General features: G+C 41.3%; 1 pseudogene; it reads left to right on the plus strand.

Moving 5' to 3' along the window:
• The first annotated feature begins 526 nt into the window (after positions 1-526).
• On the plus strand, positions 527-15,302 carry LOC127678218 (zinc finger protein 331-like; annotated as a pseudogene).
• Positions 15,303-23,297: the final 7,995 nt, after the last annotated feature.

The raw sequence follows: 23,297 nt of genomic DNA on the forward strand, positions 1-23,297 counted from the left end.
TTGAAAGTCGTTCTCTGTGCTTCAGCTGCGTTGGAATATTCAGGGGCTGCTGAGGCGGGAGAGCTGGCCTTCGGTGTGACACATAGCCATGGGTGTTGTTGATTGTGTTTTTTCGATGGGTTTGCGATGATTCAAGAGCTAGGTGTCGATCTCGGCACTTATCTTTTTGCGTGGGTGTTTTGTTCCTCGGTTTCTGTTTCCTCTCTGGAGTTTTAGAGAGTGTGATAGCTACGTGTTGCTGTTTTCCTGGCCTGTTCAGATGGTGTTGGAGTCTGGGTAACTGTACTCCTGGTGGAAAATTTGCCTTAACATAGTTGCTGCCAGAAGTTCTGGGCTCAATCCACCCAAACCAAAATGAAATTGAAACCCAAACCCAACGCAAACCAGATCAACAGCAATCATTTATTGTCATCCTAAATTAGAGGAATTGGGCCAGGAGCTCTGTCCAATCAGAAGTGTCGTTTGATAACTGTCCAATTAGGAACGTGGCCAGAGCGGTGGGCGTGCTCTCAAAACCTCGCCGGCATTCGCTGGAGCTGGCCCTCTTTAGCACCTTTGGGAGCTCCTGTTGTTCTGCTGCAGAGGCATTGAGGTTGTTGGGTGCCTTGTCACCCCGTGACCTGGTCCCGGAGGCACTCGTAGAGGCCCGGGAGACTTCGGAAGCGAGGAGATGATAAGTGTCTGTTTGGCGTCCTTGCGGGATTCGGCTTTCACAGGTCTCCCTCGAGTCTGCCCCAGGGTAGCGGGGTTCAAGTCTGCTCTGTTTTGGGGGCGGGATTGTGCAGACAGTGGGGACTCTGGGTATCTACTTGTCCCTTTGCGGGGTGGTGCTAGGCGGACAGTAAGGTCCCTGGTAAAGCTGTGTTAGTTGCCCACCCTGCGTGCGTTGTATGCTCAGATCCTGCTGAGCGAGCCATCTCTGGGCAGCTGTGTTCCTGCAACTCACTTCATATGTGGGTTGATCACCATGATCTTAGGAATGGATCCATATTGGCCTGTGTGGTTTCCATCAGCAGCTGGGCAGGAGCCAGATAGTGGCTGCTTTCTGCCAATTTGTTCTACATAGCTAATTAAAACTTCATACACTTGGTTAAGGTGCCCTTGGCCAGATTTTCCATTATACTGTTAAATGCTTTTCTCTTTATCTTGTGGAATTAACATTTTTATTGTTATTTTTTTGTATACACATGCACATAAATGTGCAAATGTGGAGTGCTTTGGAGGCCAGATGAGGTCATAGGATCTCCTGGATCAGGAGCGACAATTGTGAGTCACCTGACATGGGCAATGGGAACCAAACTCTGGTCCTCCATAAGAACAGCAAGGGATTTTAACCACTGAGCCATCTCTCAATATATTTGAAGTTCTGTGCTTGTTTTGCTTTCGGGAATGAAGTCTCACATTTATGGAAGGTACCGGCTGTATTAGTGAAGGCCCTGAAGCAGACCTTAGTGTGCAGGTTTTCATTGTAGCACATTTTCATGCCATGGTTATACACACTTTTCTTGTATTTTCAGGAAAAAAATCATATTTTCTAGTGTTTTAAAAATCTGAAATATAGCTCAAAACAAATAGTTAATAAAGAATAGGAAGAAATTGTAAGGTTCAAATGTTGCTCTTATTTTGTATTGTTAGGTGTGTGCATATTAATAGTGTCTGAAAAGAAAGCAAAACACAATTTCAAAGAGTAAGTTTCTTTTTTGACAGTATATTTCTTACTTTTATCAAAGTAAAAATGTCTGGTCTTTCTCCTCCCAATTCCAAGACAGGGTCTCAGGGTGTTGTCCTGGGTAGCTTAGAATTCACAGAGATCCACCTGCCTCTGCCTCTTGAGTGTTGAGATTAAGGGCATGCACCACCATGCCTGGCTAGTCTTTGGGTTTTGGTGTGTAGTTATTTCATATGGGTACATAAAATAAAAGTTTTATTTATCAGTTTTGTTTTGTTTTCCTTATCTTTAAAATGTATAATAGTTTCACATAAATTGCGCAGATCAGCAGGTTTTATAGAGGCGCTTTCTTACACGCCTGCCACGCTTGGGCCCCCTCATGCCACTTTCCCACGCCCTCCCTTCTCTCCCTGGCTCCCTTCCCTGCCAGGTTCAGCAGCTTCAGGTCCGTCTGTTCTCTGTTCCTCTTTCTCGCTGTAGTTTCTGCATGTGAGATGAAGGATGAGATGAGTTTAAGTATGGCTTATTTTGCTTAAACGTTTTCTGGTTTCATTTATTCTCTTGTATATAGCTTGATTTCCTTCTTTTTTATGGTTGAATAAAGTTTTAGAGTGATTATTATTTTGAGGGGAAGGGCCACCCTCTCCAGGACCACCTAGTTACCGCTCTTTAGAAATGATTATTAATCATTATTAATTATTTTGAGACAAGGGCTCACTGTGTAGCTTTAGCTGCTTTGGAACTTTCTATACAGGTCAAGGTGCCCTGAGCTCACAGAGATCCACTTGCTTCTGACTTCTGAGTGCTGGGATTAAAGGCGTGTATCACCATGCCCATCCTAAATTATTTTTTACATAAGCCTATAGTTTTTTTAAAAAAATTTTTGGTTTTATTTTAGTTTTTGTTTTGAGATAGGGTTTCTCTGCATAGCCCCGGCTATCCTGGAACTTGATCAGGCTGGCCTTGAACTCACAGAGATCCACCTGCTTCTGCCTCCTGGGTGCTAGGATTAAAGGTCTATATCACCACCACCACCTGGCATAGATTTTAAGATTTAATTTAAAAATTTTGACTCTGTGTGTTTGTGGATTTGTGCATGTGAGTGAAGTGTCTGTGGAGGCCAGAAAAAGATATCAGATTCCCCAGAGCTGGAGGTGTGCAGGTTGTGAACTGGCTAATGTGTGTGCCAGGAACTGAACTCAAGGCCCTTTCAAGAACAGTGCATGCTCTTAAGCACTACTGGGCCACATATCTCTCCAGCCTCAAGTATATAGTTTTATCATATTCTTATTATCTTTAGTATACAATCTTATTTTATTATATAACTTTGTTTTATTACACCAAGGCTTTTTTTTCATAATCTTTCTTTTCCAAAATATAATTTTACACTTAAAACCTTTTACTTTTTTCTTTCTCTTTTTTTTAAAAACAGGATTTCATTGTGTAACTGTTGCTTTCTGGGACTTACTATGTAGACCAGGCCTACCTCTGCCTCCCAAGTGCTGGGATTAAAAGCATTGCCACCATGCCCAACCCAATTTTTTTAATTTATTTTTCTGTTATTTATTGTCTCCTATTTGTGTTGTTTTGACTTGTTTTAATTTTTGTGGGTTTTTTTTTTTGAGGCAGCTTCTCACTGTGTAGCCCTGCCTTGTGTGGCACTCACTATGTTGACCAGGTTGGCCTTGAACTAATAGAGCTCCTCCTGCCTTTACCTCTCAAGATGAGATTAAAAGTGAGCGCCACAATGCCCAGCTTAATTTTGAAAAAGTTCTTTAAGAAATCTTTAAATTAGACAGAAAATTTATTTCCCAATAAGAAAGGACCTTAATTGAGGCTCTGTGCTCTGATCCATGGCTTTAGTCCCAGGCAGAGGCAGCAGTCTCTGTGAACTGGAGGCCAGCTAAGCTGTATAGACCCTATTTCAAAAAACCACCTAACCAACAATACAAATTATTTTAATGAATAATTAAGGCGACTGCCACAATCAGTTCTAACTCTCTTCATCTTTGACCAGATTAGGAACTCTGTCAGTGTTAACAGTTAATATATTATTTCTGTTTCTTTTAGGACCTGATGACATTTGATGATGTGGCCGTTAATTTTTCCCCAGAGGAGTGGGAATGTCTGGACTCAGCTCAGCAGGACTTTTACAGGGATGTAATGTGGAGAATTACAGAAACCTGCTGTCTGTGGGTGAGGACAGCTTCCCTCAGAGGCGTGTGGCCAACACTAGTTAACTTCCTCTGGGGAGTATCCCTGCATATCTTTACACTGCTTGAGTATATTCTAGATTCCTGCCTTTCAGGAAGAAATGAGCTATTGCTTGGTATAAATAAAATAATCATGATGTGCTTATAATCCTCTCTATTTCTTGGGGTAATACATTCATTTGTGGTAGTTATTAGGAACTCACTAGTTTAAAATACCGTGGCCTACATCCAAAAATACACTGTTTTCCCTTTACCTTTGATTTGTTAGTAGCTGGAAGTAGATTCCAGGATTTTCAAATTGGAATCTGAAGAATCAATGTTTGGAGAAACAGATTTCTAGACTCTTATTATATCTTTTAAAAAATAATATTTATTTTCTGTGTATGAATGTGTCTGAGTGAGTGTCTGTGCACCCATATGTGTGGGAGCCCATGCAGGTCAGACAAGGCACGGATCTCCTGGAACTGGAGTTAGATGTGGTTGTGAGCTTCCGTGTGGAGGCTGGGAACCGAACCCAGGTCTGCTGCAGGAGCAGTAAGCACTCTTAACTGCCGAGCCACCTCTCTGTCCTGTTTAGTCTTTCTTGTATCAATCACACTGGAATAGGGATGTCTTCACTTACATTGAGAATTCTAAGAATCATCTTCCGTTTTCCTATGAACAAATCTTGCTGTCTGTAAGCTGGACACAGTCACCTTTGCAGAGCAAAGGAAAAAGCCTTGAGTGTTAAGATCCACGAGACTGTAGCTGCATGCCCAGGTGACCTGGACCAGACTGGGTCCTTCTTCAGTGACAGGCTCCCGAGAGAGGATGGACCAGGGGATGAGAGGATGGGGAGGATGAAAGCTGGGCTCGGGAGGTCTTGCATAAGCTGACTTATATCAGGCAAGTTTATCAAGAAGCATGGCATCTTCTGTGCTTTTTGTAGGGGAGAAATGGGCCAAGGTCAGCAGAGAGCTGAATCAGATGTTGGCAAAGAGAACACAGGATAGCTCAGACACAGGTGCCTTACAACTGATAGCCACAGCCCTTCAGGGAAAAAACAAGGTTCCCAGGAGCTGAAACCTTGACTCCAGCCTCAGACAGGACCTTGCCAAGTTTGTTCCTGGACAAAGACACAGAACTAGTGTTCTCTTTATCCTTTCAGGACCTGTGAGAAAGTCTGAGTCTCAACACCCAGGTGGGTAGAATTAACGAAGCGGGTGAGTGGTCGGAGCTAAAGAGGAGGCTGGGTTTGCAGTGTGGTTGAGAGACTGTTTCAGTGGCAAGACCCTTGCTTTGGCCCTCCTGCAATACAGAAAGGCATCTCTGTACCTATCATGCTCCGAAACCTCTTAAGTCTCCTCCTTTCTATCTAGCGATCACCCTACATCAAACCTCATCATCTCCATGTTAAGCTATCTTGATTACTATAGCTTACTATGCTTTATAATGATGCTGGGATATAGTATGACAGAGCAGGATGGTGCTCCCACGCTGTTCTTGAGTTCTTCAGGAATCTTTGAGGTTGCTTATGGGTTCTACAATTGCCTTTCCTAGTATTGTTAAAAGAAAAAAAAAGTGATCCTGGGATTTTGATAGCTGTTGCATAGAATCTCTTGATCAGTTTTGGTAGTATACATATTTTTATTAAAGCTTTCCAGTTTTTGAGCAAGACAATTTTCTATTTAATTGCTGAAAATGTGTTGATTTTCTGATTTTTTTCTTTCATGATTGATTTCTTCTCTTTAGTTTTTATTTTTTCCTTTGTGGTTAGAAAAGAATTTCATCATGTTAATATCCACCCAGGCCATTTTGAGCATCGCACTTGGTGTGTCTGGGAAACTTTTGATTGGTTGTGTATTTTGATTGGTTGTGTATTTGATTGGTTGTGTATTTTGATTGGTTGTGTATTTTGATTGGTTGTGTATGTTGAAGGGCCTGCTGTTTCCCAACTTCCTTGCTATCTGACTTTATTTTTGCTTCAAGTGAGAAATCAAGTCTGATTATTAACGTGTTGCTTTTCATTTTTTTCAGTTCAGTCAGTGTCTGTTGCCTATATTTAGAGTGTGTGACATGACAGACTGTATATGTGTGTATATATAACATATATATGTATATATAAACAGCATCCTAGAAAATGATCCTTCTTATTATTTATAGTTTGTTTTGTTTAACTTTAGTTGTAGCTTAATTTAGTTTAATTTTATTTAATAGGATCTCCTTCTGTAGCCTGGGTGTCCTTGGAACGTGTGACAAGTGTTTTGCTTCAACCTCCCCAGTCCTGGAATCACAGGCACGAGCTACCAGGCCCAGTTTTTTCCCCCTTATATATGAGTCTTCTCTTGTCTTATTAGAGCTTTAGTCTTGAAGCATATTACATCTTGCATAAGAAGTTTAAAATGTAACTTAAGCCGGGCAGTGGTGGTGCACACCTGTAATCCCAGCACTCTGGGAGGCAGAGGCAGGTGGATTTCTGAATTCGAGACCAGCCTGGTCTACAGAGTGAGTTCCAGGAAGCCAGGGCTATACAGAGAAACCCTGTCTTGAAAAAAACAAAAATAACCAAAAAAATGTAATTTATACAATATAATTATAGCTACCTCTACTTTCATGTCATCACTTATTACAGACAGTTCCTTTTTTATCCATTTGCTTTTGGCCTTTTTTTGGTCTTAGGTCTAAAGAGATTATTGGTGGCTCCTACTTAATCTTTATTGTACTAAATATAGACCAAAAGCCATCAACAAAGAAGTTTACTGTAGACAGCATATTAGACATTATTATTTTTGTTTTATGAGTATGGGTACTTTACCTGCGTGTAAGTCTGTGTGTTTGGTGCTCATGCCAAAAGAGGGTTTTAGATCCCCTGGAACTAGTTACAGAGGCTGTGAGCTATCATGTGGGTGCTGGGAATTGAATTCAGGACCTCTGGAAGAGGAGCAGTGCTCTGAACTGCTGAGTCATTTCTCCAGCTGCAAGATTAGATTTTTTTTTTTAGAGGTTTAATTCTTTTAGTGAATTTGTGTATTTTGATTTGGGATTAAATATAAAACAATTTTTATTTAACAAACTTACTGAAAAAATTATTATTTTTTATTTCTTATAATTATTTTTCTTACCTTTCTTACTTTTTTTTTTTTTTTTGAGACAGGGTTTCTCTGTGTAGCCCTGGCTGTACTGGAACTCACTCTGTAGACCAGGCTGGCTTCGAACTCAGAAACCTTCCAGCTTCAGCCTTCCAAGTGTTGGTATTAAAGGCGTGCGCCACCACTGCCCTGTTTTCTTACAGTTTTTGGTCACTGATTTTTTTATTATGCTTTTTCTATTTCCTTTATCTTCTATAAGTATTTTGCAATTTATAAGGGGAATATAAAAAGTCATTTTAAATGTATAACACTATTTCAAATTGGTAATAAATTGGCTTTAATTCCATATAAAATCCTTAGCTTTTACTAATAAGACAGCTACTTTATATTTCATAGCTACTTATCAGTTTTTATGGTGGTTATATTTTTTCTTTCAGATTCTGTAAAGGACTTAAAAATGCTTTATGTATCATCATGAGAGACCTAGAGGATTCCATATTTATATAAGTATTTGTTCTTCTCAGAGAGCTTTACATTTCATATGATTCTTGCAACCTTCCAGCATTAATTTAGTCTTTGGTGGTCAGGACTCCCTGGAATAGTCAAGTGTAGGGCATCCCCTTCGCTGTTGACGCGCGTTTGCTGGGTACAGGGCTCTTGGTTGTTTTGTTCTTTTCACTCTATATCCCCATTTTCTGCCTGAGTATCAACATAATCATACCGCTGCATCCTTGCGGAGGGTTATCACTTCCAGTGCCTCTCGGGATTTTTTTTTTTTTTTTTTTTTGGTGACTTTTGAAACTCTGGTTAGAATGTGCTTCATTTTGAATCTTTTCCTGATAATCCCAGTTGGAGATGTTGAGGTTCTTAAATTTTGATAGCATCCTAGTTCTCAAACTTACAATTTTGTAGTAGCCATTGTTATTTATAGAAATCTTTCTATTACACTTACGTGTGTGCATATGTTTGTATGTATGCTTGTGTATACACGTCTGTGTGGGCATGCATGTGTGCTGTGTGGATGTGGAGGTTGGAGGACAGCATCTCTCCTTCCGTTCTGTTGGTTTCTAGTATCAACACAGGTCTTTGACCTCTACCAGCGTGTCACTGGCTCAGCCATTAGTTTTTATTGAATTCTTTAGGTATATAATTTCTACTTCAATTCACACTTGTTACCTTTCTGTTCATGTTCTCATTTTCTTCCTTTTGTTGCTTTCTTTATTCTAATTTAGGTCATTTCACTTCTTTAAAGGTAGAGTTCTTTAGCTAATTTATACATCGGAGTTTTCTTGACTCTTATTTGGCTTTCAGTTGAGCTGAGTCTCCCTGTCTCTTTGTATGCTGTTAATTTTCACTGAAATTTGTTCATTTTAAACTAGTGGACAGTAGATTAGTGAAGTTGTAGGAAATAGTAGTTACCATACACACACACACACACACACACACACTCACACATATACACACACTCACACTCACACACATACACACACTCACACATACACACACTCACACATACATACACACTCGCACACTCACACACACACTCACACACATACACACACTCACACATACATACACACTCGCACACTCACATACACACTCACACACATACACACACTCACACATACATACACACTCGCACACTCACACACACACTCACACACTCACACACATATACACACACACACTCACACACATATACACACACACTCACACACATACACTCACACACACATATACACACACACTCACACACACATACACTCACACACACATACCCACATACACACACACACACACACATACACTCACACACACATACCCACATACACACACACACACACATACACGCGCGCGCGCGCACGCACTGACCACACGATCCAGCAATTTCACTCCTGAATGTTTAGGTAAGGAATGCTACATCGTTATGTATAATAAATAGCTTTACTCCGGTGTTCAGTATGGCATAAATCAGTCAAGTGGCTTTCCATGGATGAATGAATGAAGGCATGTTAGATTATAGGAGATTGCTGTTCAGTCACTCATAGCAACATGGTAGCACACAGGGTTTTACATGAAGAGAAATAAGCCAAAGAGAGAATCAGTTCCTGTATGATCTCACCAATGTGGAATTTGGAAAAGTTAACCTTAGTGACTTTGCTCATTGGGAGTTTAGATTAATTTAAAGGCTACAGAACATCAATAGGTTTAATGGTGTCAGGGGTGCTCCTGTGCTGCTTGGTGAGTAATTAAATAGTAAATACTTAAGTGTTTTACCTCTCTCTCTCTTTTTAATTTTCATTTCAAGACAGTGTGTTTCTGTATAGCCCTGGCTGTCCTGGAACACCATTTGGTAGACCTGACTGGCCTCAAATTCAGAGGTCTGCCTGCCTCTGCCTCCCAAGTGCTAGGATGCAAGGTGTGCATCTGCACTGCCTAGCTGTATTTTGCCTTCTTGATAAGTGTTAATAGAATGGATAGACAGTTTTCTAATCTCAAAATGATAGCTGTGTGATGAGGAAGAGAGATGGAGATTGTTTCCCTAAGTCCACAGTGTTGTTTGGGGATTGGAAAGCTGTGGTTACCAAAGTAACAGTCCTGGCTGCATGCCCTCCCTCAGTGCTGTGTTCACCTGGGCTGTTCTGGAAGGCTTACAGGCCGATTAGGTTAGCATGTTGTTAGCTGTGGTGATGAATGCCTTGGGCTTCAGTGGGCTTCTCTGTCTGCTGTGCTCTCGCATATTGTATGTGCAGTGTTTTCACCCGCCCCCAGGCATTTGTTCTTATTTCTTGCAGAGGCATCCTCTCATGGTACCCAAGACTTTTCATCAAAGCGGGACATGAAGCATTCTGTCCATGAAGAGGGGAGCAGAAGACCCAACAGTGTGGCAACGACAGTGTCCATCTATGGAGACAGTGGGAGCGTGTGAGGAAGAGTGAAAGTCAGGAAGTACTTTACAGTGGACCATGTGTGACAGCTAACAAAAGTACAGAGAAAAGTGTCTCTGCCAACAGAGGTCAAGAACAGAAAATATCTCAGAAAAGACCTCGTGTTGTGGCAGTGACCCACAAAGAGCCCTACCTTTCAATAAGCAAACCTTCTCAGCCGCATTTGAAACATGCCTTTCCTCCGAAAGGAAACTGGGAATGTCTGAAAGGGGGCCTGAGCTGCGACATGACCAGTAAGCTGAATGGTTTAAACTGGAGCACTGGACTGCACTCTTATTCAGACATTTCTGGAGCTAGATTAGAAAATGAACACATTTCTAAATGTGATTGGTTTGAGAGCTCTTTTATAAAAATTCCAGTGTTTTGTAGTCAACAAACAACTCCTTGTGCCAAAAGAACCAGGGTCAATGAATGTGGGCAGGAATTTTCTCATCTCTAATTGTTAAATCAAACCACAGACATGATTTGGGAAGCAGAGAGCACGTGCAATGAGACTGCCCAGACTGTTAGCCTGAGCTGTATCCTGAAAAACTACCAGGATTTCTATACTGGAGAGAAAACTTATGAATGTACTGAGACACATAAAAACTTCAGTCATGGTTCAGATCATGGTAAGTGTATTCCTTTTCCAGAGAGTGTTTATGGAGGTAACAAATATGGGAAGTCTTTCATCAGAGCTTAAGAAACTTCTGTGTTCCCACCTTCAAGATGAGTCTTACAACTGTAAAGGATGTATCCTGACTTTAGTCAAAACTCAGATCTCAGAGGACACCAGAAAACTCATAGGAGAGCCAAACCCTACAAATGTAAGGAATGTGGCAAAGCAGTTGTTCACACAACTTAATGCACACTGGAGAATTCATGCTGGAGAGAGCCCGCTTGAGTGTAAAGAGTGTGGCAAGCCTTTACTGATGGTAGAGCTTCAGCTAACCACCAAAGAACTCTTACAGTAGAGAAACCTTATGACAGTAAAGGGTGTGCTAAAACCTTTAACAAGAGTTCAAACTTCAGACAATATCAAATAATTCACACCAGAGAGAAACCTTACAAATGTCAGGATTGTGGCCTAGCTTTTAAGCAAATCTCGAATCTTATTAAACACTAGAGAGTTTACGTTGGAGAATGTGGCAGATCCTTTGCCAAGTGTTCCACTAGCAGCTGGTGTCAAGGCGCTCATCCTGGAGTGAAGCCCCACATGTGCAAGGAGTATGGTAAAACCTTTGTTCATGTTTTGAATCTTAACACCAAAATATTCACACTGGAGAGAAACCATTCAAATGTAGAGTGTGGCAAAGCCTTTAACAGTGGTTTAAGCCTGAAACAACATCACATGGTTCATACTGGAGAGAAGCCCTACAAGTGTCAAGAGTGCGAAAAAGTCAATCACTCAAAACTGCAAAACTTACAGAGCACCAGGGAGTTCATACTGGAGAGAAGCCCTGTGAGTGTAAGGGATGTGGCAAAGCCTTTACCAAAGGTTCTGATCTCAAAAGACATCACAGAGTACAAATGTAGCCAGTGTGGCAAATGTAACTAGTGTGGCAAAGCCTTTGCCATGAACTCAAGTCTTGGAGAAAAGCCTTTACCAAAGGTTCTGATCTCAAAAGACATCACAGAGTGCACAATGGAGAGAAACCTTACAAATGTAACCAGTGTGGCAAAGCCTTTGCCAGGAACTCAAGTGTTGGAGAGCATCACAGAGTTCACACTGGAGAGAAACCCTATAAATGTGAACAGTGCAGCAAAGCCTTCAACCATTGTTCACACCTCACTTTACACCAGAGAGTTCACACTGGAATACACACACACACACACACACACACACACACACACACACACACTCACACATGTGACTATGTGGAAGTCTGAGGTCAATATTGGATGGTTTCCTCCATTGCTCTACCTTTTTGATTTTTTTAAAATTACATTAAGCATTTTGTTTTGTGTGTTCATGTGTCTGTATGTGCATACATGTGACATAGTTGGAGGGTTGGTTATGTCCTTCCATGTTGTCTTGGGGATCTAACTCATGAGGTCACACCAGGTCATAGTGCCTTTATCTGCTGAGCCATCTTACTGACCTCACCTTATTTTTTGATACAAAGCTTATTTTTTTTTAAAGGATGTATTTTTATGTGTATAATGTGTGAATGTCTGTGCATCACATGCACTGCACACAGAGGCCAAAAGAGGGCATCAGATTCCCTGGCAGTGGAGTTACAGGCAGTTCTTAGAGCTATTTGGATGCTCGGAAGCAAACCCGGGTCTTCTGCAAGAGCTTAGTGCTCTTAACCACTAAGCCAACTCTCCAGCCCTGTCTTCAAACATTTTAAAATACATAACTTATTTATATACTTATTTATTTTCGTGAGCACACACTTCTATGTTCAGAGCTAGAGGACAACTTGCAGGAGTCAGTTTTTTCTACCTTGTTGATCCCAGGGATTAGACTTAGTCATTTGGCATGATGGCAGATGCCCACATCCTGAGCTGTCTCACAAGTTCTGAGATAAGCTTTCTCAGTGAACCTGGAGTTCACTGATTGGGACCAGCAAGCCTTCATAATACTAATTGTTTATACCTCCAGAGCTGGAATTATACAAGTTGTGCTGCCACGCCCAGCTTGTTTTTATTTATAATTTTTTCTCGAGACAGTTTCTCTGTAGTTCTGGGTGTCCTAGGACTCACCATGTAGACCAGGTTGGCCTTGAATCACAGAGATCCACATGCCTCTGCTTCCTTAGTTCTAGGATTAAAGACATATGCCACCATGCCTAGCCTATGCCCAGTTTTAGGTGTGGGTGGAGGGATCTGGATTTGGGTCCTCATGTTTGAATAGCATCTGCTGTCTCCTTGAGCCATATCCTCAGTCTGCATGGTAAAGTTTTTTGCTTTTTAAATTAATTTTATTTATGTGTATGGGTGTTTTGTTTGTATGCATGTCTGTACATTACATGTATGCCTGATAGATAGCCTGTGGAGGCCAGAAGAGTGTGTCAGATCTCCTGGGACTGGATTACACACAGCTATCAGCTGCTATTTTGTTTCTGGCTACCATCTGTTTAGTCATTTCTCCTGTCCTGTGGCAACAGTTTTAGTCAAATATCAAACATTGTTTAATAATTCATGCTGAATATATTATACATGTAATGAATATGGGAGACCCTTGTTCAAAATATATACCTTAGAAAACAGTAAAAACGTTTAAATTGGAGAAACTTTTTTTTACAAATGTAATTACCTGTATGTGTGTATGTACATATGTATGTGTGTTTGTATGTATGTGTATATATGTATTTGTATGTATGTGTGTATGCATATATGTATCCATGTGTGTATATGTGTATGCATGTATCTATGTGTGCACATGTAGTATGTGTATGTATGTGTATGTGTATTTGTATGTATGTGTGTATGTATGTGTATGTGTGTATGTATATGTGTATGCATGTATATGTGTATGTATGTGTATGTGTGAATGTATGTATATGTGTATGTATGTATGCATATGTGTATGTATGTGTATGTGTGTATGTATGTATATGTGTATGTGTGTGTGTATGCATGTATGTATGTATGAGAGAACAACTTGGAGGAGTCAATTATTCTCCATTCATGTGGGTCCCAGGGATCAAACTTGAGTTATCAAGTTGGTGGCAGGTGCCTTTACCAACTAGCCAGTTCACGTCAGCTCACTAATGTAGAGCAACACCTTTTTGAATATCAGGTCTCGGTGAGTGTAAAAGAATTTTTGGGAAGATCCAGTATAGAGAGGACATGTGATAGTCTTTAACTTTCTAGAGTTGTATATCATTAGTGGCAGTCAGGAGGTGCTCACAGGTATAAATAGTGAAGATAACTCCTATCTGAAAAAGATGCTTTTTCTTTTCTTTTTTTCCAGCAGAGGTTTCTCTGTATAGCCCTAGCTGTCTTGGAACTCACTCTGTAGATCAGGCTGGCCTTGAACTCACAGAGATCTGTCTGCCTCTACCTCCCAAGTACTGGAATTAAAGATGTGCACCACCACCAACCAGCAAAAGGTGCATTTTTTTCTTTTTTATTCTGTCAAGATAATTTTTTTAAAGTTCAAACTTCCACTTTATTGAAACAAAAACCTATAAGTTGTACTTAAATTAATGTATCTTATTTGACTAATTCTGTAGAGCTTTTAGCCTCAGTTTATTTCCAAGATTTTAAAATACTCTATTTAGATTGTGTGTGTGTGTGGGGGGGGAGGGTAGGGGTGGGGTGAGGTGGGTGCAGACAGAGGAGAAGGAGAGAGGTATAAAATTATGCATTGTGTGAATGAATTGTTCTGGAACAGGCATTAGTCTACTGGAGGTCCCAGGCAGCATGTTAACAGCGTTGTACTGGGTAAGCAGATATCTCTAGTAATCATTTTCATTAAGGCTTAAAATTATTGCTGAAATGTTAATTATGGGAGAGATAGAGTATATAAATTTGATTTCTGAGTCTTCAGTGATTATAAAATTTTAACCTATAATATTTTTTATATATTATGCTTTGGATCCTATGAAGTACACAAATTTTGGGTTTGTGTTACGTTGAGATATATAATTATTACAATATAATGATCAATTTTAGGACTAAGAGACCCATGGAAGAAATAAATAGAATGTGCGTGTCTTTGAGTGGATGGGTTTTGTGCTTACCTATCTCGATTACTGACATGACAGACAGCTCAGATGACTTCCTTCTATGGCTGCTGTCCTGTGTTACTGTCTTTCCCTTCAAGTCTCCTGTAATCTGAGGAAATGAAAGAAGTCCTCTTCTTCCGGAAGTCTGTGTGGGATAACTGGGCATAACCCAGAGGCTTAACCCTAGCTTTCCTAAGGTCCTACATTCCACAAGAATGAAAAGATCCTCTCCATTCTTCACAGTGTCGTTTTGATCCTGTGAAGTCCTCATCTTTAGTCCCACGGGCAGTGAAATTTTCCACTTTTAACAACTCAGTCTAACACTCTTTTCTAAAGGGATTGGAGTTTGTTCTAATAACAGGTGATTCATATATCTAATTTAATTGCTAAAAGGACCGAATGGACTGCCCTTAGCCATCAGTATAATTTCCCAGTGCTCAGTTCTGTGAGTCCAGAAGGCAGCGCCTATGTTGGCTTCTTCTGTCTCCTGATACTTAAGATGAAAGCATTCTGGGCAAGTGGGCGGGGCAGCAGAAGGGCACTTTAAGGGAGCGGGCACAGATATTCGAGGCACTGGGGCCTTGGACCTTCCAGAGATCAGGCTAGCACTTCGGGGACTTTTTACTGATTGGTAATTTCTGCTAATTTCTTTTTGACATTTCACACTTCTTCCTAGGCTAGAGCACACTACAGCTCTGGCTGTTGTCTTTGAGTCCATCCTGGATTTTCTCCCGAGTTCTGGGTGATCTTGAAGGAAAATAAAAGAATTGGACAGGGGATTTCAGGCAGCTTTCTTACTTACAGAACAAGCAATTGAAAGATGGTATAATTCAGAGTTTGCCCTGGGCTGGGTGTGGTAGTGCATGCCTTTAATCCCAGCACGTGGGAGGCAGCGGTACTTGGATGTCTGAGTTTGAGGCCAGCCTAGTCTATGTCGTACCAGAACAGTTAGGGCTGTGTAGAAAAATCCTGTCTCAAAAAAAGCAAAAAACCCATTTTTTATTATCTCATTCCCCCCACCCCCACCCCCGCTCTCCCGTCCCCAATGATATTCAGGCCCTGCATGTGTTGAAAAAGATTTTTTTCCTAAGCCCTGGATCTGGGCCTGGGTCATAGTTGAGTTAGTTCTTCAGCCTGCCAGCTCTCCTGTGCCACTATGGCCAGGTCTCCTGTTTTGCCCAGGCAAAGGATGGGACCAACTCTCTCATGCTTACACGCCAGGGCCAGCTCTACTATATCGCCCAGTGTAGGTGCCTGGAAGGCAGCAGCCATTAAGGGGCTATTCTGAGTTTAGGCCAGTAGGGGCAGTAGGGGGAGCTAGTTAACCTCATGGTCTTAGCTTCTTAGCATTGTGTTGCATTTCTCTCTCCTCTCTGTCTCTCTGTCTCTCTGTCTCTCTGTCACTCTGTCTCTCTCTCCCCTTCTTTTCTTTCTTTCTTTCTTTCTTTCTTTCTTTCTTTCTTTCTTTCTTTCTTTCTTTCTTTCTTTCTTTCTTTCTTTCTTTCTTTCTTTCTTCCTTCCTTCCTTTCTTCCTTTCCTTCCTTCCTTCCCTTCCTTCCTTCCTTCCTTCCTTCCTTCCTTCCTTCCTTCCTTCCTTCCTTCCTTCCTTCCTTCCTTCCTTCCTTCCTTTCTTTCTTTCTTTCTTTCTTTCTTTCTTTCTTTCTTTCTTTCTTTCTTTCTTTCTTTCTTTCTTTCTTTCTTTCTTTCTTTCTTTCATCCTTCCTTCCTTTCCTTTTATTTAGATTTTTAGATTTAGAGATGAGATAAGTACAAAGAGAAAAGATTATTCTATCAGAATCCTGCCACTAATGAGAAAAAAAGAGTAACAGAACAAAGATGAAAAATTCAATGTTAGCGGTAACGCTCATGAAGTTTTCCTGGAATCAGCTGAAGACCTCTTTGCCACTCCAGGGGTAGTTTCAGAGTTCAGAGCTATCTGAAAAAATTCTCTTTCTCTCTGAAACACCTTGAAGTGTTTCAGGGGTGAGTTTCAGATCTATTCTTGAAATAAGGTAGGGATAAATCAGCTTGGGATTTCTACCACGCCCAGACACACCCCCATCCCAGGACTGAGGCAGGCTTGGAAGCTCAGCAATGCTCCCTATCCTTTCACAGCGTCAGTGGCTCTTAGAAGAAACCCTTGACTCCGAGACCCCAAATGTTACTATCTAGGGGTCTAGATTGGGTTCCTTTTCTCTTCCAATTAAAGAATTAAAGGCAGGAACAATTGAGCATAGCAGATAACAGCAGTGAGAATTTCAGACAACACTAGCTATTAGCGAAAGGTTAAAAAGCGTTATTAAAGGTGAGGAAGCCCACAGCAGTGCATATAGTGACCCCTTGCAGAACACAATGCGGTTTTTAGAAGCTTAAGTTCACTGTCTTCTGAGTGCCAGGAGTAGGGTGTCTTAAGAGTCTTTTGTGGCCAGGGATGGGTCCTATTTCCTTAATTTCAGATTGGTCAGTTTAAACAAAGAAAGGGAAGTTGGTAGACCCACAGCTTTGGATAAACACATCCAGGTTCAACCTTGAGCTTATCTGCCAAGCCTAGACAGTCAACTGGAATGGGGATAGTGATGGGAGAAAGAGGCCTGCCAGGCCTTTGTCTCAGATCAAGAGGATGAAGGAGATGGATGTATACCAGCATTTTCTGTTTCCTTCTCTGTCTGTCTACCCATCAGTGATATAACTCCCAGTCCCCAGTTTTAGGGTGAGGGTTAGAATTAGATTTGGGTAATTAAGGGCTACATTTATGGTTACTTAGGTTTAGCCTTGAAGGTTAGGAGGGTTAGTGATAGACGGTTAGGGTTAAGGTGCTAGGGTATGGGGTCAGGACTTGTGGCAGAATTAGTTTCCTATTGCTGTGACAAAATATGATGACCCAGGCAACTCACAGAAGACTGTATATTGCTTACAGTTTTAGAGGGTGGGTCTATAGCACCATGGCAGGAAGATGGCTGTTGGTCAGTATGGTGTGGGAGCAGTAGCTGAAGCTACTTCCACATTCACAAAGGTAGAGGGGAGGAGGATGGGCTTGGGAATGACAAGGGCTTCTGAAACCTCAAAGACCACTCCTAGTGACACTTTCTCCAACAAGGAGAAATCCTTCCCAAACAATCCCACCAACCGGGGAGCAAGCATTCAAACCTGAGCCTTTGGGACCTGTGCTCATTCAGGTCATCACAGGGAGGGGTGGGGTTAGGTTAGGGGGTGGGGTTAGGGGGAGGGTTAGCTCGGCACAGTTCTGGTATAAAGAGATGTATATGTTTTCTAACCTGCCCCAGTGCTGTTGCCCTCCTCCCTGTGCTGAGAGCCATGGAGCAATTAGTGGAACAGAAGCAGGGCTCCAGATAATAAAGTTAAACAAAAACAAACCCGAGGATTTCAAGATCTTTCCTTTCCTTTCCTTTCCTTTCCTTTCCTTTCCTTTCCTTTCCTTTCCTTTCCTTTCCTTTCCTTTCCTTTCCTTTCCTTTCCTTCTTTTCTTCTTCTTCTCTCTCTTGGTGGGGGCGTGTTTAAGACAGGCTTTCTTTGTGTAGCTTTGGTTTTTCTGGAACTTGCTCTGTAGACCATGATGGCCTCAAACTCAGAGATCCACATGCCTCTGCCTTCTGAGTTCTGGGATTCAGGACATGCACCACCACCTCTAGCTCAAGATTTTTTTTTTTTAAAGCCATGATGACTTTTTGTCAGAATCTAAAATTTTTAATTCAAGTTAATAGTTGTTATGAAGAAAAAGGAGGAAGAGGTGGCGGCCTTCTCAGATCTCTCTCTGTTTTCAGGAGGAAAGCAACACAATTCTTTTGTCTGTCTGCCTGCCTGTCTGCCCGTCTGTCTGTTTGCCTGTATTTGGTAGGGTGTCACTTAGCAACCTCTAATTCAGGCAAGCAGAAAAACAAGTAGTCAATTTTAACCTCAGTAAGATGTTTATACACATATACACACTCCACTGGGACTAATTTCTACAAGGTTACTGAAGATCACCACCCTTACTCCCAGGAGACCTGTAACACTAATAGTAATGCTTCCATTGAGATATTGGAAGTTAATTAGTATTAGAGTCAATACTAGTCCTTATTCCTTGGTATTGGCTGACACGCATCTCTTCCGCCAGTTTAAGAAAACATTCTTACAGGGTCAAGATGCGAGAAGATGCATGCCACGTTCATCCTTCTATACTCACAGTGCTAGGATATGTAAAAAACTGTGCACAAAGCTGGCACGACATAGAAGATGTTGAATGGGGTGAAGTGCATGTATGTATGTATATGTATATATTTACACAATGAACTGTGAAATTTTTTTAACTTCTAATCTTTTTAAGATGGAAGATAATATATACTTTAATGTCATAGACATAGTTATCTTTTTTTTTTTTCCAAGACAGGGTTTCTCTGGATCAGAGATCTGCTTGCCTCTGCCTCCTGAGTGCTGGATTAAAGGTGTTTGCCACCACTGCCCAGCTCATAGTTATCATCTTTCAGTAACCAATTTATGGTCCAATTTCCTCATCCAAAGTATAAAAGTTTGTGACCCAAACTTTTCAAAGGATTAAATTATAATGCCTGTTTAGGTTAGTGATTGGCTCATTGCCCATATTACTTAAGGGTTAACTACAGATACTGAAATATCATGAAAGTACGGGCTGTCCAGCAGTGTATAGGAGGCTGGAGCAAACAAGGACCGAGTCCAGGGAACATGAGACCACAGGGTTGATAAACCCTTCTGCAAAGGGCCATGTAAAACAGTAAATATCTTAGGCTTAGCCCTGTGAATAACTTAATTACCCCCAAAGCTAATAGTTTGTATTTGTTCATACTTTACATGTTAAAGTTGAACAACCAACTATTCCTAGTTCATGGGCCTACCTCAAACCAGTGAACCTAGTTAGCTAAGCTGGCAAAGTGAGTGCTTGGGAAGGCCACACAAGGAAATGTGAGGTATGTAAAATGAACTGAAAACGTGCTGCCCCATACTTAAACATCTTGACAGGATGGCTTGGTGGGGTCGTCATAGCTTGAATTATTGTCACCCACTTGGCACACATCCAGCTGCAGGTGTGCAGCAAATCACAACATCCCCAGGTGCAATTGGCGTCATAAAACTAGCAACTTGAATCTCACAGACATGCATTAAGACTCAGTCCCTTGTTCCAGAGGCACCTGCACATAGGGTTAGGGCTAGAGGGCTAGGGGACTAGGTTTAGGATTAGGATTAGGATTATGGTTAGGGGGTAGGTTTAGAGTCACAGGGTCAGGATATTAGGATGTTAAAGGGTTAGCATTAGTATGATTCAGGGTTAGGGTTATGTTCAGGTTCTTGCCCCTATGTGGACCTGCCTAGTATGTGTCTGTGGGATGCAGATGCAGAGTGTCTCTCAACCAATGCCCAGTTAGTGTGCTGCTTGGCTAGATTTGAATATCAGAAACTGTGCTGTGTCTGGATGTGCCAGGACCTTTAAGGTTGTGCGGTGTTTAGAATAAGAATGGCTCATCTAAGCTTTGATTTGAACACTGGTTGTATGGGTCCAGAACCTAAGAATAGTTAGTTAGTTTTAAACTGTAAAGGGTAAATGAACAAACAAACAAGCAAACAAACAAAAAACCATTAGCTTTCATGGCAAGCAGTTAGGGTTATGGACTTGGCTCACAAACTCTAACATATTTACTGTAGTATACAGAAAGTTGGTCTACCTCTCCTCTAGGCTATTTTATTCTTAAAACCTTTTTATTGATTCTCTGTGGATTTCACATCACATACCCTAATATCATTCATTTCCCCATCCCTCCATATCTTTCCTCTGCCCTTGAAACATTTTCCACCAAAAAAATAAATAAATAAAAATAAAAATAAGATAAAATCTTGTTGTGGAAGCTGCAGCGTGTTACAGTGTGTCATATAGTATATACCCCTTTGCCTAAACAACTTTTCAAGGCCCTGGTTCAAGGCCTCTGGCTTCTGTATGCTATCAATATTAGATCCTCACTGGAACTCCTCTTGAATATCCTGTTGTTGCCCTGTGTCATGGAGCAGCTTTGGTTCTGCAGGTCCAGCCCCTTCATGCATTCTAGCAGGTCATAGATGGGGCTGAAAGCTCTGGATCTGGGCCTGAGTGGTAGCTGAGTTGTTCAGCCTACCAGCTCTCCTGTGCCCAAGCCTTTGGGGCCAGCTCTCCCATTTTGTCCAGGCAAGGAAGGGGCAGGGCCAGCTCTCCCAAGCTCACACCTTTGGGGTCACTTCTTCCTCACTGCCCAGGTCGGGGGCAGGGCCAGCCCTCTAGTACTCATGCTCCTGCCTCAGGGGGTGGCTCTCCTGTGGTTACACCACCATGGCCAACTTCAGTATGCTCCCTGGGTGAGGTGCTGGGGTGGATGACTCTCCTGAGTGCTGTAGCTAGTGAGGGGCAGGGCCAGCTCTCCTGCTCTAAGGGCCAGCTCTCCCATGCTGCTCAAGTGAGGGGCAGGGCCAGTTCTCCTGCTCTAAGGGCCAGCTCTCCCATGCTGCTCAAGTGAGGGGCAGGGCCAGCTCTGTGCAGTCCTCAGATATCAACATGGCCGCAGGTGGCAGACCAGGGACACCTGCATGGCCTTTGATGGTGACATGGGCCATGGACTTCAATACATAGCCCTGTTATGGCAGAGTCATAGCCCCAGACATAACCTTCAGCAGCAGGATGGGTCAGGACATCACCATGCCCTCAGGTGTCAGGGCAGGCTACTCACGACAGGCTGTTCCTCCTCACTCTCTCATCTCCAGTTCCAGCTCTCTTCTAGGTCACAAGCCTTTCTGCTTCTTCTTTCCCATCTCTCCACCACACACTTTTTCATCAGAGTGGCACCCATCTGCCCACACTATGTGACTGAGGGCCTCGGGATACCTTCTGCCTACCTTCGTGCTATTTTATCTTATTATTATATTTAACTGGAATTTAACATATGTTTAGCTGATGATTGTGAAATTGTGTTGCTTAAGAGAAAACTCTGTTATTCCCAAATTCTGTTTGCTTTTGACTTACTGGGAGACCTGTCTTTGTTCCACTAATTGCTTCACAGTTCTTGCCATGGGGAGGGGTAGTGGCACTGGTGTATCTTACAATATACACATATCTCTGCACCAAGGTTTGCCTGCAGAAGCCATTTCTCATCCTCCTTAACCTTAGGAGCAACTGTATGATTATCACTTTCTCCCTGGGGAAACCAAGTTAAGAGTTTAAGGACTTGCATCACCATCTCCATGGTGATAAAAATGGATAGGGATGCTCTTCTCACTATACTCTAAAGTGGCTTTTATATGGAAGCAAAACATTTGGTGTGAAATATGTTTTGTGTGAAATATGAACTTCAGTGCAAAAATGCTATTTTCATTGCTAACTTCTTACTAAAAATTGTTATTGTTATTAATTAAATTGTTATTAAAGGACTCCATTACTTTACAAGGAGTAGCAAAATTTTTAAGGCCTCTAAGGTTCATGTGGAAATTTCATTCTGCAGTCCACAGCCTGGATGGGGGTTTTTGGTGTTTTGATAGCATACTTTATAAATAATTAAATCAAAAGGTAGATACACAAATGAATCATGACATTAGTGATATAAATTGTTAAAATCCAAGTTGTTTACTAAAAGTGTACATCCATTTTATAAATATTATTATTATTATTATTATTATTTTTAGCTTACTCAGGTAGCTCTGAACTGAGCTTGACAGTGGGAAGCAAAATTTCCTGTTGGCTTGTCAGAGAAGACTGACTGTTTGCTTCCAAATTCTGCCAGCTTTGAACAAAAGGTGGCAGATGTTCTTTTGTTGAGATTTGCTGGGATTGGAGGCAAGGAACTTGCTGGTAGCACTGAGAGCTATAGCAATTAAACTAACTAAATCAAGGTATGATATGAGGTAGAGAACCAGGGAGAGGGTGCAGTCAGTGAAGTGCCTGTGCAAGCAAGAGCACTTGAGTTAAAACAGGCAGAGATATTATTTGAAATGTAAATAAAAAATATATCGAATAAAAAAAAGAAAACAAGATGAGCAGAAATAACAATAAAAAAATAGGAAGCGATAGAACACTGGAGCTTACTGGCTAGCTGAGTGAGCACTAAGGTCAGGAAGAGATTCTGTCTCTGAAAATAAGATGAGAGCAACCTGAGGATACGGCGCCAAAGCCTCCTAGGCAGTTCTAGATCCTTTCAAGTTGGCAACACAACTTCACAAAGCCTTTGCTATACTTCAATATATTTAATATTTTTACAATAATAATTTATTTTTTAAAATAATATTTTATTTAACTTAAACAATAATATATTAAGATATTATTTAAATAATAGCTATTAACTTAATAAATCCATGTTTAATATAAAATGCTAACTCAACTGGTTGGAGACACTTAATACTCTCAGTTTTCGTAGTGTGAAATATTGTTTGTGGGGAGTCTAGAAAGTGGAGCTTAAGGTAGTGGTGCCCCAATTGACTTCCCTTTAGAAGATTTAACCCAGACCTTTGTGAGATCATGAAAATATTGAATCTTTCCAATCATGAAGTTTAGGTTCAAATGAGGTAGAAGTAGTTTTGTGTAAAGAGACCTAATTAATGAGAACACATAATACTACTATCCTTATTTGTTTAGTTTCAGAAAAATAAAGAACATTACTAGTTTTATAAATATACTAGCTTCAGTGGGAGGACACAGCTTGCTCTGGTGGGTCTGGCCCCACAGAGCTTAGGTTCCAGTCCTGAGGCTTCTGGCGGGA

Source organism: Apodemus sylvaticus, chromosome 1 (genome assembly GCF_947179515.1).
Source record: "Apodemus sylvaticus chromosome 1, mApoSyl1.1, whole genome shotgun sequence".
In the NCBI taxonomy this organism is placed as follows: domain Eukaryota; kingdom Metazoa; phylum Chordata; class Mammalia; order Rodentia; family Muridae; genus Apodemus; species Apodemus sylvaticus.